General features: G+C 47.7%; 1 protein-coding gene across 1 annotated transcript in view; it reads left to right on the forward strand.

Annotated features, from left to right (window-relative positions):
* Nucleotides 1-8,074: 8,074 nt before the first annotated feature.
* Nucleotides 8,075-18,155, forward strand: part of LZTS3 (leucine zipper tumor suppressor family member 3) — a 161,370-nt gene continuing 151,289 nt past the window's right edge. The window contains exon 1 of the mRNA XM_077478023.1: nucleotides 8,075-8,313. The gene's annotated coding sequence lies outside the window, so the exon portion shown is untranslated. The remainder of the gene's footprint in view (nucleotides 8,314-18,155) is intronic.

The following is an 18,155-nucleotide window of genomic DNA, read 5'->3' on the forward strand; positions in this document are numbered from 1 at the left end:
TCCGCAGGGGTGGTAGGGGTAGGGCAGGAGCAACAGGCTTGAGCCAAAGTGGGAAGTTGCAGAAGGTGCGTTCAATTACTTTAAAGGATGCACCAGACTTGGTTGAGTGGCTCGCTCAGCCTTACTCTTCTGCACCCTCCTCATCCTCTCGATCTGCACCCTCTTCTTCACTCTCTGCTATGTGCACCCCCAAAGACACTACCACCAACAACACGACCACCACCACCACCACCACATACCTTCCGCTTGAGTCACTGGAATTATTTTCCGATCCATATCAAGAGGACATTTCTGATGCGCAGCCACTCTTGGTATTGGATCAGGAAGAGGAGGTAGCAACAAGCGCTACTCAGCAGTCTGACGCCAGTACCCAGATCAGCCCAAGGAGGAGGTTGGTCCCCGGTGTTGCTGCCTACTCTACTTATAGCGGTGGGGAAGGTGACGTTGATGATGACGTGTCTAGTGATGTCACGTGGGTGCCCACAAGAGAGGAAGAGGAGGGGAGTTCAGAGGGAGATATGGACCAGCAGATAGGGAGGAGAAGCAGCAATGACTTACATTGCACAGCAGGGACAAAGCAGACTGCAAATGTATCAGGAGCGAGTCATCGACCATGTACGGTCACATCTGGCGCTCCCAGGACACCGGCACATGGCTCCGCAGTGTGGGCTTTTTTTAACGTGTCCGCTGCTGACAATAGCGTTGCCATCTGCAATCTTTGCAGTCAACGCGTTAGTCGCGGTAAGCCCAATACTCACCTAGGGACGACCGCCTTAAGAAGGCACATGAGCAGCCATCACCGAGCCCAGTGGGAGCAACGGAACACACAAAGCCACACTGCAGGCTCTCACCGTCCAGCCTCGTCTTCTACTTCTCCTTCTCCTCTCTCCTCACAATTGTCCTCCACTCCACCTTCCATCACGCCAAGCTCACATTTTTCTGCAAAAAGGCAGGCTTCCGTGGGCCTAATGTTTGAGCGTAAAAAAATGATGACGCCGGATAACCCTCTTGCCCAACGGTTGGCGGCTGGCTTGTCAGAACTCATAGCCCGCCAACTACTGCCATATAAACTGGTGGACTCGGAGGCCTTTCGCAAATTTGTGGCCATTGGAACACCACAATGGAAGGTCCCAGGAAGGAAGTATTTCTCAGAGAAGGGCATCCCAGAGCTATATGGCCATGTTCAGCGGCAAGTGAATGTATCTCTGGCACACAGTGTCGGTGCCAAGATACATCTGACCACAGACACGTGGTCTAGCAAACACGGGCAGGGAAGGTATATCAGTTTTACTGCCCACTGGGTGAACCTTCTGACGGCCGTCAAGCATGTAACCCGTGGCACCCGTGTAGATTTGGTTTTACCGCCACGGATTGCATGCAGGCCTGACTCTTCTTCTCCTCCTCCTACTCCATCCTCCTCCCTCTCCTCCTCAGCTGCCTCCTCCTTTTCCGCTGCTAGCGTCTCTTCCACTGCACCGCCCAAGCTCCCCAGAACCTATTCCACATGCCAGGTGAGACGTTGCCATGCCGTGCTGCGTCTGTTGTGCCTGGAAGCAAAGAGCCACACTGGCCCGGCACTCCTTTCAGCTTTGCGTTCACAGGCAGATGAGTGGCTAACACCGCTCAATTTGACAGTTGGTAAAGTGGTGTGTGACAACGGTGCCAATCTGCTTAGCGCATTGAAACAGGGCAAAATCACGCACGTGCCGTGCATGGCACACGTCTTAAACTTGGTCGTGCAGCGATTCCTTGTCAAATACCCTGGGGTCCAGGACATCTTGCGGCAGGCAAGGAAAATCTCGGCCCATTTCAGAAGATCTTACACGGCCATGGCTCGCCTTGCTGACATTCAGCGGCGACACCATCTGCCGGTCAGACGTCTTATTTGCGATTGCCCGACGCGATGGAACTCAACCTTCTATATGCTTGATAGGCTGCTCCAGCAGAAACGTGCAGTTAACGTCTACCTGTATGAACTCTGCGAAAGAAACGGTTCTGGGGAGCTGGGTTTTTTTTCACCGCGCCAGTGGCTGCTCATGCGCGACACATGCAGACTTCTGCGGCCATTTGAGGAGATCACCAAACTGGTCAGTCGCAGCCATGGCGCCATCAGTGACATGGTACCTTATGCCTTCTTTCTGGAGCGTGCATTGCGTCGTGTCATTGATCAGGCTGTGGAGGAGCAGGAGCGGGAAGATGAGGAAGTCGCAATGCTGGATGAATTCCCAGGGGGGGCTACTCTATCTGAGACAAGTCAACAACAGGAGTCTGATGAGGAGTCAGAGGAGGATGGTGCCGGGGCGGATGAGCAGGAGCAAGAAGAGCATGCTTTAAACCTTTCTGGGATCCCTGTTGTGCGAGGATGGGGAGAGGAGAATGAAGAGGACGACATTATCCTGGATGATGAGCAGGAGCCAGGCCACCACACCGCTTCCACTTTAGTGCAAATGGGGGCCTTCATGCTCCAGTGTTTTAATAGGGACCCCCGTATAAAAAGCATGAGGGTCAAGGACCAGTACTGGGTGGCAACGTACTTAGACCCCCGGTACAAACACAAAATGGCGGAAATGTTACCGCCGTCGCAGAGGGCTGTCAGAATGCAGCACTTCCAGGCCTTGCTTCGAGAAATGCTGCATTCTGCTTTTGCGTGCGCTGGCAGAGGAGCAATTCCCACTCCCAGAGAAGGATTTGCGGGTACCAATCCAACAGCGCCTGCAAGAAGAGGCCGGTTTGAAGATGTGTTGGTGACTTCGGATATGAGGTCATTCTTTCAGCCGACCCATCGACAGGTGTCATCCGGATCCAGCATCAGGGAACGCCTAGACCGTCAGGTGTCCGACTACATTGGGTTAACGGCCGATGTGGACGCTCTGAGGAGTGATGAACCCCTAGACTACTGGGTGGGCAGGCTTGACCTCTGGCCAGAGCTTGCCCAATTTGCAATCGAACTGTTGGCTTGCCCCTCATCCAGTGTCCTGTCCGAAAGGACGTTCAGCGCAGCAGGGGGGATTGTGACCGATAAGCGTACTCGCCTAGCTCACCACAGTGTTAACTACCTCACATTTCTAAAAATGAATGAGGCATGGATCTCGGAGGAATTCAACACATGTGATCAGTAGACCATGTATATGTCTATAAACAATTTTTGGAATCAAGCACACAGACCTTCTTAATTCATTTGGCTCACTTCCCTGACCCAAAAAAGCACACCGTACTATATGCCCCTACCCTCCTCTTTGAAGAGGTTGAGCGGTGTCATATTTCTACTGGGGCTGCTTATTATGAGGGGTTCCCACCATCCCTGTGCTGTGCTGACTTCCTCCTGGGTGTTCTTATTATGAGGGGCTCCCACCATCCCTGTGCTGTGCTGACTTCCTCCTGGGGGTTCTTATTATGAGGGGATCACACCATCCCTGTGCTGTGCTGACTTCCTCCTGGGGCTGCTTACGGTGCTGCTGTCAGCGCTGTATGTCACGGAGCTGCTGTCAGCGCTGTATGTCACGGAGCTGCTGTCAGCGCTGTATGTCACGGAGCTGCTGTCAGCGCTGTATGTCACGGAGCTGCTGTCAGCGCTGTATGTCACGGAGCTGCTGTCAGCGCTGTATGTCACGGAGCTGCTGTCAGCGCTGTATGTCACGGAGCTGCTGTCAGCGCTGTATGTCACGGAGCTGCTGTCAGCGCTGTATGTCACGGAGCTGCTGTCAGCGCTGTATGTCACGGAGCTGCTGTCAGCGCTGTATGTCACGGTGCTGCTGTCAGCGCTGTATGTCACGGAGCTGCTGTCAGCGCTGTATGTCACGGAGCTGCTGTCAGTGCTGTATGTCACGGAGCTGCTGTCAGCGCTGTATGTCACGGAGCTGCTGTCAGCGCTGTATGTCACGGAGCTGCTGTCAGCGCTGTATGTCACGGTGCTGCTGTCAGCGCTGTATGTCACGGAGCTGCTGTCAGCGCTGTATGTCACGGAGCTGCTGTCAGCGCTGTATGTCACGGAGCTGCTGTCAGCGCTGTATGTCACGGAGCTGCTGTCAGCGCTGTATGTCACGGAGCTGCTGTCAGCGCTGTATGTCACGGTGCTGATGTCAGTGCTCTGTATTACGGTGCTGCTGTCAGTGCTCTGTATCTCCTGCACCCTCTTGTTTGCCTACCCTGGTCCCTGACCTTCCCTCTCCTCCATTGCCTTCATTAGCTCCATAGTCCTGAATTGTCAGAACAATTTCCCAAATAAAAAAAAAATGCTTGTAGTTATCGATCCCAAATTCACCTCATACATGTATTATGCTATTGTCCAGGTGGTGGGACTACGTGCTACCCCCTAATAATTACCCCGTGGCCGCAAATTCGACCTAAAGGTTTGCGAAATTCGCCTCCCATTGAAGTCAATGGAGCCCGCGGCGAACGGTCGTTTTCGCGAACGTTTGTGTCCGTTCGCGTTTCGCGTTCGCGAAACGTCCCGTCGGAAGTTCGTCCATCACTACTTTGGAGGCGGTGGAAGTGGCCAGCTGAGGCTCCCAGCGGCTCGTTGAAAGGCTGAGCTGGGTGTTGGTGCAGGCATGTGGGCAGATCCTGACCCAAGGATCACGATCCTTCCTGAGCCTGGACCGGCTTGGTGACATCAGCAGACAGCGGGCTACAGCCTGCTGTCTGCTGAAAATGGGTTACAGGAGTGCGGAATGACCTGCCCTCGTGATCCACAAGAGAAGTACAGCCATACTGTACCAGCTCAGGCTGTACTTCTTTAATCGATGAACATTTGTGGTGACAACCCTGTTTGTTTTGTAGCACTTTATGTTGCTAGTTTGCATTATGTTTTGCAACATTGTTTCATTTGAGGTCTGAGGGCTGTATTTATGGGAGATTTATAGCTCTCACTTTTTTAGACATACAGTATTGACACTTCAAATGGAGTTATCAATATATAGCGGCTAGAATTGATTTGCACGGTGAGGTTGTTATTTTAAACAGCAGAAGGGTTCATGTATTGCTCATGGCACTGCTTAGTGCATCTCAACCCAAAACTAGAGTATTTTTTGTTGGATCTCTTGGTATGCATTGCCTGCATGTCAGGGACTCTCCAGTTAGTGATTTCCCGTGCTTAGAACTATCCCTGCACAAAGTGTCATTTCTGCAGGAAAAAAAGTCAAAATCACGGCTATAATGAATTGTTGGCTCCCCAGTCCCCGTAATAGAGAGAACAGTCATTGAAAGTCATTGATAAAAAGAAAAAAAATTGGGGGGTTCCCCCAAATTCAATTAACAGGCCCTTCAGGTCTGGTATGGATATTAAGGGGAACCCCGCGTCAATTTTTCTGAAAAAAATTACGTGGGGTTCCCCCCAAATATCCATACTAGGCCCTTCAGGTCTGGTATGGATTTTAAGGGGAACTCCACGCCAAATTAAAAAAAAAATGGCGTGGAGATCCCCCCAAAAATCCATACCAGACCCTTTATCTGAGCATGCAACCTGGCAGGTCGCAGGAAAAGAGGGGGGGACGAGACATTGGGAGGATGCTTTGGAGGTCTGTGACCCCTCAAAGCACCATGTCCCCATGTTGATCAGGACATGGGCCTCATCCCCATAACCCTTGCCGGTGGTTGTGGGGGTCTGCGGGCGGGGGACTTATCAGAATCTGGAAACCCCCTTTAACAAGGGACCCCCAGATCCCGCCCCCCCCCCACTGTTTTAAATGGTAAGGGGGTACAAAAGTACCACTACCATTTCACAAAGAAAGTGTAAAAAAAAATGTTAAAAAACACACACACACCATTGGGAAAAGTCCTTTATTAAAAAATAAAAAAATAAAAAAAAGATTCCAGTGGTGGTAATCCCCTGTTGCTATCCAGCGATGATGGGAGATCCAACATCTGTCAGGAACAAATTGTCCTATTATGACCAGAAACTGGCCATATCAATAGGTGAGGACTGGAATTACTTGATTGGAGCTTCAGCAGCTCTGGGATGAGGACTGTGATGAGGAGATGAGGGCTGTGATGAGGAGATGAGGGCTGTATTTAGGAGATGAGGGCTGTGGTGATGATCAGAAGGCTGTGATGATGAGCGAAGGACTGTGATGAGGAGATTAGGATTTTAATGATTTCCAAAGGGCTACAATGAGAAGCAGAGGGCTGTAATGAGGGGATGAGGAATGTAATGATGAGGCGATGAGGACTGTGATGATGAGGAGCAGAGGGCTGTGATGAGGAGGAAATGAGGACTGTGATGATGAGGAGATGAAGACTGTAATGATGAGCTGATGAGGGATGTGATGATGATGAGCAGAGGACTGTGAGGAGGAGGAGATGAGGACTGTGATAATGATGAGATGAGGACTGTAATGATGAGCTGATGAGGGCTGTGATGATGAGATAAGCACTGTGACTGTGATGATGAGGAGAGGAGGGCTGTAATGAAGTGCTGATGAGGGCTGTGACGATGATGAGCAGAGGACTGTGATGAGGAGTTGAGGACTATAATGATGAGATGAGGACTGTAATGATGAGCTGATGACTTTAATGATGAGATGATGAGGACTGTGATGAGGAGATGAGGGGTGTGATGATGAGGAGCAAGGGGCTGTGATGATGAGAAGATAAGGGCTGTGATGATGAGCAGAGGACTGTGATGAGGAGCTGGGGGCTGTAATGAGGAGATGAGGACTGTAATGATGAGGAGATGAGGACTGTGATGATGAGGAGATGAGGGTTGTAATGATGAGGAACACAGGGCTGTGATGATGAGGAGCAGAGGACTGTGATGATGAGTAGCAGAGGGCTGTGATGATGAGGAGCAGAGGGCTATGATACTGAGGAGCAGAGGGCTGTGATGATGAGGAGCGGAGGGCTGTGATGATAATGAGGAGCATAGGACTATGATGATAAAGAGGACATGATGGTTATGATGATGTGAAGGAGGAGAGGGCTGTGATGATGAGGAGATGAGGACTGTGATGATGATGAGCAAACAGCTATGATGATGATGAGGAGCAGAGGGCTGTGATGATGATGAGGAGCAGAGGGCTGTGATGATGATAAGGAGAAGAGGACAGGGATGATGAGGAGCAAAGGGCTGTGATGATGATGAGGAGGAGAGGAGTGTGATGATGAGGAGGAGATGAGGAGTGTGATGAGGAGGAGGAGAGGAGTGTGATGAGGGGGAGGAGGAGAGGAGTGTGATGATGATGAGGAGAAGAGGAGCTTGATGATGATGAAGAGATGAGGAGTGTGATGACAATGAGAAGAGGAGTGTGATGATGATGAGGATGGGGAGGAGGAGAGGAGATTGATGATGATGATAATGATGATGAGGAGGAGGAGAGGAGATTGATGGTGAGGAGGAGAGGAGATTGATGATGAGGATGAGGAGGAGAGGAGATTGATGATGATGAGGAGGAGAGGAGATTGATGACGATGAGGAGGAGGAGGAGGAGAGGAGATTGATGACGAGGAGAAGATATTGATGATGATGATGAGGAGGAGGAGAAGAGGAGTATGATTATGAGGATGAGGAGAGGAGTGTGATGATGATGATGAGGAGGAGGAGATTGATGATGATGAGGAGGAGGAGCAGGAGGAGAGGAGATTGATGATGATGAGGAGGAGGAGAGGAGATTGAGGAGGAGGAGTAGGAGAGGAGTGCGATGATGATGATGATGAGGAGGAGAGGAGTGCGATGATGATGAGGAGGAGAGGAGATTGATGATGATGATGAGGAGAGGAGATTGATGATGATGATGATGATGAGGAGGAGGAGGAGGAGGAGAGGAGTGCGATGATGATGAGGAGGAGAGGGGAATGATGATGATGATGAGGAGGAGAGGAGATTGATGATGAGGAGGAGGAGGAGAGGAGATTAATGATGATGATGAGGAGGAGGAGAGGAGATTGATGATGATGATGATGAGGAGGAGAGGAGTGCGATGATGATGAGTAGGAGAGGGGAATGATGATGATGAGGAGGAGGAGAGGAGATTGATGATGATGATGATGAGGAGGAGGAGAGGAGATTGATGATGATGATGAGGAGGAGGAGGAGAGGGCTGTACCGGACCGGTGATGCTGGCAGTGCGGGCGGGGAGGTGGGCGGAGGAGGACGGTGTGAGTGACTGCTGCCCTCCGGGGCACACTGACAGCTGGATCTATTCCTGGCACAGGGGATGGAGGGGGCGCCCAGGTGAGCCGGCTGGGTGGGCAGCAGGACATGTAGATCCCGGCCATCCTTGCCCCCCTCACCCTCCTCCCTCTGCGATCATACATGACCCGATGCCTTCCCCGCACAGGAGCCGAGAAGATGCCAGCTGGAGGATCCCCGACACAGAGGTAGGTGCAGACCACCATGGGGGGTCGGGTGGTCGGGGAGGGGATGGAGATACTGCAGTGCAGCAAAAGTCATCATCCGATGATGTCATCCAAAACTAGGGGGACCGAGGAGATCACATACTGGGAGGATCTATCGTTGTCACTGGAAAGGGGATGTAAAACCAGTATGGGCGCTGGAAGGGGTGTGTGATTCCAGCGTTGTCACTGGAAGAGATATGTAAAACCAGTATAGACACTGGAAGGGCTGTGTGATACCAGTATAGTCACTGAAAGGGCTGTGTGATACCAGTATAGTCACTGGGAGGGCTGTGTGATACCAGTATAGTCACTGGGAGGGCTGTGTGATACCAGTATAGTAACTGGAAGGGCTGTGTGATACCAGTATAGTAACTGGAAGGGCTGTGTGATACCAGTATAGCCCCTGGAAGGGCTGTGTGATACCAGTATATTCCCTGGAAGGGCTGTGTGATACCAGTATAGTCAGTGGAAGGGCTATGTGATATACCAGTATAGTCCCTGGCAGCGCTGTGTGATACCAGTATAGTCACTGGAAGGGCTATGTGATATACCAGTATAGTCCCTGGCAGGGCTGTGTCATACCAGTATAGTCACTGGAAGGGCTATGTGATATACCAGTATAGTCAGTGGAAGGGCTATGTGATATACCAGTATAGTCAGTGGAAGGGCTATGTGATATACCAGTATAGTCAGTGGAAGGGCTATGTGATATACCAGTATAGTCAGTGTAAGGGCTATGTGATATACCAGTATAGTCCCTGGCAGGGCTGTGTGATACCAGTATAGTCAGTGGAAGGATGTGTGATACCAGTATAGTCAGGGCTGTGTGATACCAGTATATTCCCTGGAAGGGCTGTGTGTTACCAGTATAGTAACTGGAAGGGCTGTGTGATACCAGTATAGCCCCTGGAAGGGCTGTGTGATACCAGTATATTCCCTGGAAGGGCTGTGTGAAACCAGTATAGTCAGTGGAAGGGCTATGTGATATACCACTATAGTCCCTGGCAGGGCTGTGTGATACCAGTATAGTCAGTGGAAGGGCTGTGTGATACCAATATAGTCAGTGGAAGGACTGTGTGATACCAGTATAATCAGTGGAAGGACTGTGTGATACCAGTATAGTCAGTGGAAGGGCTATGTGATACCAGTATAGTCAGTGGAAGGGCTGTGTGATACCAGTATAGTCAGTGGAAGGACTGTGTGATACCAGTATAGTCAGTGGAAGGGCTGTGTGATACCAGTATAGTCAGTGGAAGGGCTGTGTGATACCAGTATAGTCAGTGGAAGGGCTGTGTGATACCAGTATAGTCAGTGGAAGGACTGTGTGATACCAGTATAGTCAGTGGAAGGACTGTGTGATACCAGTATAGTCAGTGGAAGGACTGTGTGATACCAGTATAGTCAGTGGAAGGGCTGTGTGATACCAGTATAGTCAGTGGAAGGACTGTGTGATACCAGTATAGTCAGTGGAAGGACTGTGTGATACCAGTATAGTCAGTGGAAGGACTGTGTGATACCAGTATAGTCAGTGGAAGGGCTGTGTGATACCAGTATAGTCAGTGGAAGGGCTGTGTGATACCAGTATAGTCAGTGGAAGGGCTGTGTGATACCAGTATAGTCAGTGGAAGGACTGTGTGATACCAGTATAGTCAGTGGAAGGACTGTGTGATACCAGTATAGTCAGTGGAAGGACTGTGTGATACCAGTATAGTCAGTGGAAGGGCTGTGTGATACCAGTATAGTCAGTGGAAGGGCTGTGTGATACCAGTATAGTCAGTTTAAGGGCTGTGTCATTTTTGTGGACATGGGGGAAGTATCTGAGTCCCCCTTATTGTTAATGGGGTCTTCCAGATTCTGATAAGCCCTCTACCTGCAGACCCTCAGAACCACTGGTGCAGGGTAGTAGGAAAAATGCCCTTATTCCCATCAACATAGGGACACGGTGCTTTATCAGAGGGGGTCACCCCCTATCAAGGTACCCCACCATGTTGAGGCCATGTAGCCTGGTATGGTTCAGGAGGCCCCCTCCCTTTCCTGGCCTGGCAGTCGGCATGTTAGGATAATAAGATAGTCTGAATTTTTGAAGGGGACCATGTGCATTTTTCTTGATATTTGTGTGTGATTCCATCTTAAATCACGCTGTTTCTTTCTTTTTTTTTGCATGAGGTCCCTTGTAAAATGTATATCAGACGGAGGACTCAGCGGTGTCTGCACCTGCCGGCATCCTGAACAACCACAGACAGCGGGAGGCTGTCATGTATAATAGCAGAAGTAATACCGCCAATTTACATGACGGTAAACTAACACCGAATTGGTAAATGTTCAGGCATTTTGTCTGTACACCCGGACAGCCACAGTGCTGTTTGATACCAGTATAGTCACTGGAAGGGGAGTGTTATACCAGTATTGTCTGGCACGGGCACAATAACCCTGGCAGAGCTAAATAATATGGAAACTGCCTCCATCAGGTCTGTGTGATGTCTATAGCTGCTGGCCATATTGTTTTCTTATAGTATGTAGATAGTGACTGTCCCAGATGTCTAATGTGAGATAGGACATTGGCAGGACTGTGTGGTAGGAATACTATAGTTGGCATTAATACTTCAAAAGGGTAATTCTGTTTACTGATATCATTTGGGTCACTGGGGGGGGGGGGGGGATTGTCAGTATTGTGTAATGTGTATGTTGTCAATGGCAGTGTGTAATTGATGACTGATAGTGACATATAGCATAAGTTGGATCACTGGTAACTCTGTGTATTGCATATATACAGTATATATATAATCTCTCTCTCTCTCTCTCTCTCTCTCTCTCTCTCTATATATATAATCGCTGACAAAGCTGTAGTATGTCTCTGGCAAAGTTGAATAATATGTATATGAACACAGGTATGGATAAGTAATATGAGACAAGTCAAAGTTTTAAAAAACTGATGTTTTTTCGGGACCAGTGATTTTAATAATGCTTAAAGTGAAACAATAAAAATGAAATATTCCTTTAAATATAGTGGTTGGGGTGTGTCCTTAGTATGCCTGCAAAGTAGCAACATTTTCTTGTGTTTAGAACAATGCCACAGCAAAATTACATTTCTAAAGGAAAAAATATAATTTAAAACTACTCACAGCTGTAATGTATTTTTGGGTCCCGGCAATATAGATGAAAATCATTGAAAAAACAGCATGGGTCTGTCACCCCCCAGCCCATTACCAGGCCCTTTGGGTCTGGTATGGATATTAAGGGAAACCCTGCACTCAAATTTAAAAAAAAATGGCATGGGGGACCCCCAGGCCCTATATACACTGAACAATATTATATATACTATACAGCCTGCCCTATATACTCTGCAGAAAAATTGGGCCTTGGGTGGTGGTACCACAACACTGTAAGCCCTCACAGTTACTCTTGGTGGGGGTGCAAGAACGGGCCCTGCTGTGAAATATTATATCAAGAATTGTAATTACATGAACCTGTTAAACAGGGGCAAAAATATTGGATCTTTGGTGGTGGTGGTAATGGTGCTACAACACTGTAAGCCCTCACAGTTATTCTTGTTGGGCGCAGGAATGGGCCCTGCTGTGAAATATTACATCAAAAATTGTAATTATATACCCCTGTTAAACAGGGGCAGAAAAAATGGGCCTTGGGTGGTAGCGGTGCCACAACAATGTAACCCCTCACTGATACTTTTGTGGGGAGCAGGAACGGGCCCTGCTGTGAAATATTAGATTAAAAATTGTAATTACATAAAACTGTTAAACAGTTGCCAGCAGAGTTACCCAGTGCACCGTGAAGGAAAGGTAACGTCCCTGCCCATGCCTGCTGGACCATGAGTCAGCAGTAATATGCACCTTACTGCTGACCGCCCTGTCCAACGAGGCCAAAAAATTACCTTCCACATGCCAGTAGAGAGCCGGAATGACATTTTGGAATCTGCCACTGAGGTACAGCACATTCCACAAATTCACAAAAGGGGGCAGAGTCTACCAGCTGAAAAGACAGCAGTTGCAGTGCTAGCAATTTGGCCAAGCTAGCATTTAGAGTGACGCTGAGCATGTGAACGGCTGGGACCAAATTTCTTTTTACAGTTCAGCAACTGGGCTAGGAAAATTTGCCTGCTAAAATCAGATGGTGGTGTACTGCTAGCAGATTGGCTGCAAGTACTTGGGACACCTATTGCTATACCCTCATTCCTCGCAGTTCAGGCTTTTGAAAGGACTAGAGGTATAGTCCATGTTGATGTTTGTGAGGGTCTGCGGGCGGAGGGCTTATCGAAATCTGGAAGCCCCTTTAACAAGGGGACCCCCAGATCCCAGCCTCCTACCCTATGTGAATTGGTAAGCCCTACCATTTCACCAAAAAAAGGGTCAAAAATAGTAAAAAATACAGGAGACACTTTGGAACAAGTCCTTTATTAAAAGATAAAAAAAAGAATGTCCAGCGATGTCCATTTATCTTCTATCACGCCATCCGACAAACCAAAAAAGAAAAGACTGCAACAGATGTCACGGGGTGTGAGATGGGGGAGGGGGTCATCCGTTTACATCCCCCCGCCCTCCGCTATATAAGCTGTCAAAGCGAGAAGAAGCATCATTCAACAGGAGCCTCCCATGGAGGCAGAGCTGTTGCATTTTTTTCTTCTTTTTTTGGTTCGTCGGGCGGAGTGATAGAAGATGAAATGGTAGGGGTACAGGAGGAGGCTGGGACCTGAGTGCTCCTTGTTAAAAGGAGCTTCCAGATTCCGATAAGCCCTCCATCCACAGACCCCCACAACCACCGGCAAGGGTTGTGGGGATGAGGCCCTTGTTACCATCAACATGGGGACAAGGTGCTTTGGGGGGCTACTTCAAAGCACCCTACCAATGTTAAGGGCTTGTGGTTTGGTACAGTTCAGGGGGGGCACCCTCTCATCCCCCCCTCTTTCCCTCTTTTCCTGCGGCCTTCCAGGTTGCGTGCTCAGATAAGGGTCTGGTATGGATTTTGGGGTGGGCCCCTACACCATTTCTTTTTATTTTGGCGCAGGGTTCCCCTTAAAATCCATACCAGAACTGAAGGGCCTGGTATGGATTTTGGGAGGACCCCCACACAATTTTTTTTAAAACTTTTGGTTCAATGAGTTTTATCGATATTGCCGAGACCTGACAATTCATTATTGCCGTGATCAGTTTTAAATGACTTTTTTCCTTTAGAAATGTAATTTTGCTGTGATACTGTTCTAAACACGGAAACTCCGCCACTTTACAGACATACTATAGACACCCCCCCAGGCACAATATTTAAAAGAATATTTCATTTTTATTGTTTCACTTTAAGCATTATTAAAATAACTGCTCCTGAAAAAACAGACGTTTTTAAACTTTTTTTTGCATTGATACATGTCCCCTGGGGCAGGACCCAGGTCCCCAAACACTTTTTATGACAATAACTTGCATATAAGCCTTTAAAATTAGAAATTTACAAATGCAGCAATTTAGAAATCAGATGAAAAGTTTAGCGCTGGAAAACACTTTTTGATAGATAAAAAGTGCATTTTATATACATCTATATAGATCAGACCAAAATGAGGGACAAATGAGGAGGAATGAGGGACATTGCTCCAAATCAGGCACAGTCCCTCCAAATCAGGGACATTAGGGAGCTATGGTAATATGGACATTGTCACAGCCAGTACAGAGTAATATGTGTTGGGTCACTGGCAATGCTATGTAACTTGAGTTGCAGGAAATAACAGTGGTGACAAGTTTAGCTGGAGGCAGCAAGGTCTGTTTTGCAGAATAAGGTCGGTGGCTGACCATACTGTGCCAAATGAGTGAAGACGGCGGCCACAATCTATATTAGAATAAGCGTAGCCAGGTCAGTGCTGTGACTACTGCAGCTTTGTCAGTTGCTGCACTGACTGTTTATTTTATTCTATCTTTTCATGTGACAACACTGAAGAAATGACACTTTGCTACAATGTAAAGTAGTGAGTGTACAGCTTTTATACCGGTGTAAATTTGCTGTCCACTCAAAATAACTCAACACACAGCCATTAAAGTAAACCCGCTGACGTTTTTTTTTTTTTACACCTGCAAGGGAAAAGGCATAATGAGCTAGTATGCAACGCATACTAGCTCATTATGAAATACTTACCTTGGATCGAGGTGCCGGCATCTCTCTTGGTCCACGCTGAGGGAGTTGACATGTTCCCTCGGTGTGTCTTCCGGGTATCGTGGCTCCGGCGCTGTGAGTGGCCGGTGCCGCGACGTCGTCACTCCCGCGCATTCGCACAGGAGTTTTCTTCCCGGCAAGGTCTGGCGTCTGCCGGACTTTCAGCCGAGAATCCCCTGTGGCTCATTGCGAGGGGAATATCTCCTAAACCGTACAGGTTTAGGAGATATTCTTTTTACCTAGAGGTAAGCCTTATTATAGGCTTTCCTGTAGGTTAAAGTAAAAAATCTGACTATACAACCGCTTTAATGTTGTGATTGTGGGCTCTTTGAGGGTAGGGACCGATGTGAGTGTGCAATGTACAGGGATAGGGGCAATTGTAGACACTCAATCAGGTTGAACTGGATGGACTGGTGTCTTTATTCAACCTTACTAACTATGAAACTATGAATGTCTAAACCGATAGCAACAAAAGTGAGTACACCCCTAACTGAAAATGTACAAATTGGGCCCAATTAGCCATTTTCCGCCCCGGTGTCATTTGACTCGTTAGTATTACAAGTACGGATGCACCAATACCGATATCGGTGCCGATACTTGCCATTTTCGGGGGTACTCGTGAAAATGCACTGATACCGGAAGTGACGTCAGCTTGGGCGGAGCTCGGGAACCGGATAAGGTTGCGGCCTCTCCACTCGGCGGTGAGTGCTGTTTCCCTCATGACATGTGTTTTGCATACATGGCTGCCCCACATGGTGAACGTCCTCCTTACACCATGTCCCCTCATATTATAGCGAAAATGTGTAATTTTTCATTATTTTTTTTAAAATGGTCACATGACCAAAATCAGGTATCAGTAATTGGTATTGGCGAGTACATGATGTCAAGTATCGGTGTCAAAACAGTGGTATCAGTACTTTCCTAGTTACAAGGCCTAGGGTGTGAATGGGGAGCAGGTGTGTTAAATTTGGTGTTATCGCTCTCACTCTCTCATACTGGTCACTGGAAGTTCAACATGGCACCTCATGGCAAAGAACTCTGAGAAAAGTTTGCTGAAGACAAGCAGACTAAGGACATTACTGGCTGAATGAATTTTCACACTTTTGCATTTCATTTTTGTATGTTTTTTTGTTTTTACACGCTTTCAACATGTATGTCATGTCAGGCGTTTTAATGTGTGGGAAAAGTAATACTTCCTTTAATAAATGCCAGTAAATTGTGCATTTCGAGTGCATTTTACATATGATTTTGTTCCTGTCTATAGAAAAGACATTTTTGCAGAAATGAAAACACGTTGTAAACAGTGCCATTTATTATAAGAACTCATCATTTATTATATGTATTATATGTGCAGTTTCTCCTGCTTTTAAATATATACAAGTGTAATGGGGCTTAATGTTAGACATGCACATAACAATATAATCATTCCAGAGAAAAAAGATTTTATCAAATAACAGTAGGAATTTTATTTTCACAAAAGGCTTTTTTGTGTATAATAAATGTTTGTTCTATACAAGTGGCACCCTATACAATAAGAGTAATGGCTCTGTACTGCTATCCCAGCGAGGCCGGCTGACTGATACTCAGCAATACTCTGCATGCCCATTGTGCTGAGATGACAGCATGACCTGAATTTGTCTCTCAGAATTACCACTGTTGCATAGATTATGTGAACGGTATATATTTGTTCATCGTAGAGAGGCAGGTAAGTCTGCCTTAGCTCTGTCAATAATTATTCCTTCACTGGTTGCTAATGCAAAGATGCCAAATTTCCACCCCCATGCTAACAAGGAACTACAGTCCCAGTATACAGCGCCAACCAAATTCTTTCAAAGTGCAAGATTGCGCTAAAATTACTAAATGAACATTTAATGGCAATGTAAAACATTTGTATTTTGATAGCCTAGCCCCATCTTTGACTTCTGTCCACACTCCAGTTGTCCAGAAATCGGCATTGGATACTGCCGGTCATTTACCAGTGGCACCATGCAATTTAGGGGTTAGGGGGTTAGGGTTAGGGGTTTTCCCTTGAAGAACAAGGTTAGGACCAGGAATTGGAATAGGGACCTGCTCCAAAAGGTCAGAAGGTGTGCCCCCAGAGGTCAAGGGTCAAGAGGTGTGACTGACCCACCCCCACCAAAGTGTTCCGCCTATCCCAACTATGTCGGGAATGAAATGCTTCCACTGTGTCCTGACGGTGTCAATGATGTAGAAAGAATGAGTAAAGGGGGGTGACACCATGATTTACATGGCTGGCAGTTTATGATTACGTATAATTTGAACAAATGGACAATGTGGACTGTTTGTTGTTTTTTAAAAATGTTTTCTTATAAATATTTTTTATTTCGCAGGATATATGTGATTTGTACATTTATTTAGGGTTAGGATTAGGGGGTTAGGGTTTGGGTTTAGGGTTAGGAGTTAGGGGGTTGGGGTTAGGGTTTAGGGTTTGGGTTATGGTTTAGGGTTAGGGTTAGGGTTGGGGTTAGGGTTTAGGTTTAGGAGTTAGGGGGTTGGGGTTAGGGTTATGGTTTAGGGTTAGGGTTAGGGTTGGGGTTAGGGTTTAGGGTTTACCCTTAAAGAACAAGGTTAAGGCTCACGGATTGGAATAGGGACCTGCTCCAAAGGTCAAAAGTCAGAAGGTGTGCCCCCAGAGGTCAAGGGTCAAGAGGCGTGACTGACCCATCCCCACCAAAGTGTTCCGCCTACCCCAACTAAGTAGGGGAATGAACAAGTAGGGAAAGCGTTTGTACTGCGCAACATATTTTTCTTAGTTTTTTTTTTCACATTTTATTGAATACTGTTAAAGGACCAACCCATCCAAACGTCAGATTTAACGAGACACCTTGCCCAGGAGGCATCTCTATAAAGGTCCCTCTTTATTCACCTAGCCAGGGCTCCCTCACTGCTTCTTCTTTCCTCACAGCCAGCCACACTCCCCAGTACCTAAAAGTATGGGGGTGCTTGTGACTTGTTCCCCTGTGATAGTGCTTAGGCCTAGCAGCCAGTGCTTAGGTGGCAAGCACTGTCACATGACTCAGGGAGTAACATCACAGCTCTCCTTGGTTGCCGACACAGCTGGTTTCAGAAAAGGGAGTATATGGGCCTGTGTCAATGGGCTTCTGTGTGTTTCATATGGTTTTGCATTCATGTGTGAATGCAAAATCCGCTTGAAATAGGTCAGAAGGAAGTCAACTGCAGGTCAAATGTACCTGTCAAAGAATTCAGAATAATCTCAGAAGTGTCTCAGACTGATGACATTAAAGCAGACCCTAAAAGGTGTAGCACCCTCCCTGTTTAGAGTAGGCCGCTAGGCAAATTTAGTTAGTTCCTCTGTAAACAGTGGAGCAGAGGTCGATTGCTAGGGGCTGTTCAGTGTCTCAAAGGCTGCTGTTCTGCTACTTCCCCCTGTCTTCTGGAGATTTCTAGGAGGTTTTGTGGGAAGGAGAGCAGGACAGGCATCCTTAATATTTATGGGTCTTTGGTCAATCCCTGGGGAAGTGTGCCCAGAAGGTGGGGGGTCCATAAATATCCAGAAGACAGGCAGCAGAGTTCCAGGGTCCAGCTTTCTGGAGGAGACCCCTATGCTGGGGGCTCTGCCCTGGGGCAGGGAGGGAGGGAGAGAGAGAGAGAGACAGAGGTGCCTTCTTGAAGACATTGAGGTCCAAGCTAGGCTT

This window comes from Lithobates pipiens, unplaced genomic scaffold, assembly GCF_037356315.1.
Source record: "Lithobates pipiens isolate NorthernLeopardFrog02 unplaced genomic scaffold, aLitPip1_a1.2 Scaffold_13, whole genome shotgun sequence".
Taxonomy (NCBI): Eukaryota; Metazoa; Chordata; class Amphibia; order Anura; family Ranidae; genus Lithobates; species Lithobates pipiens.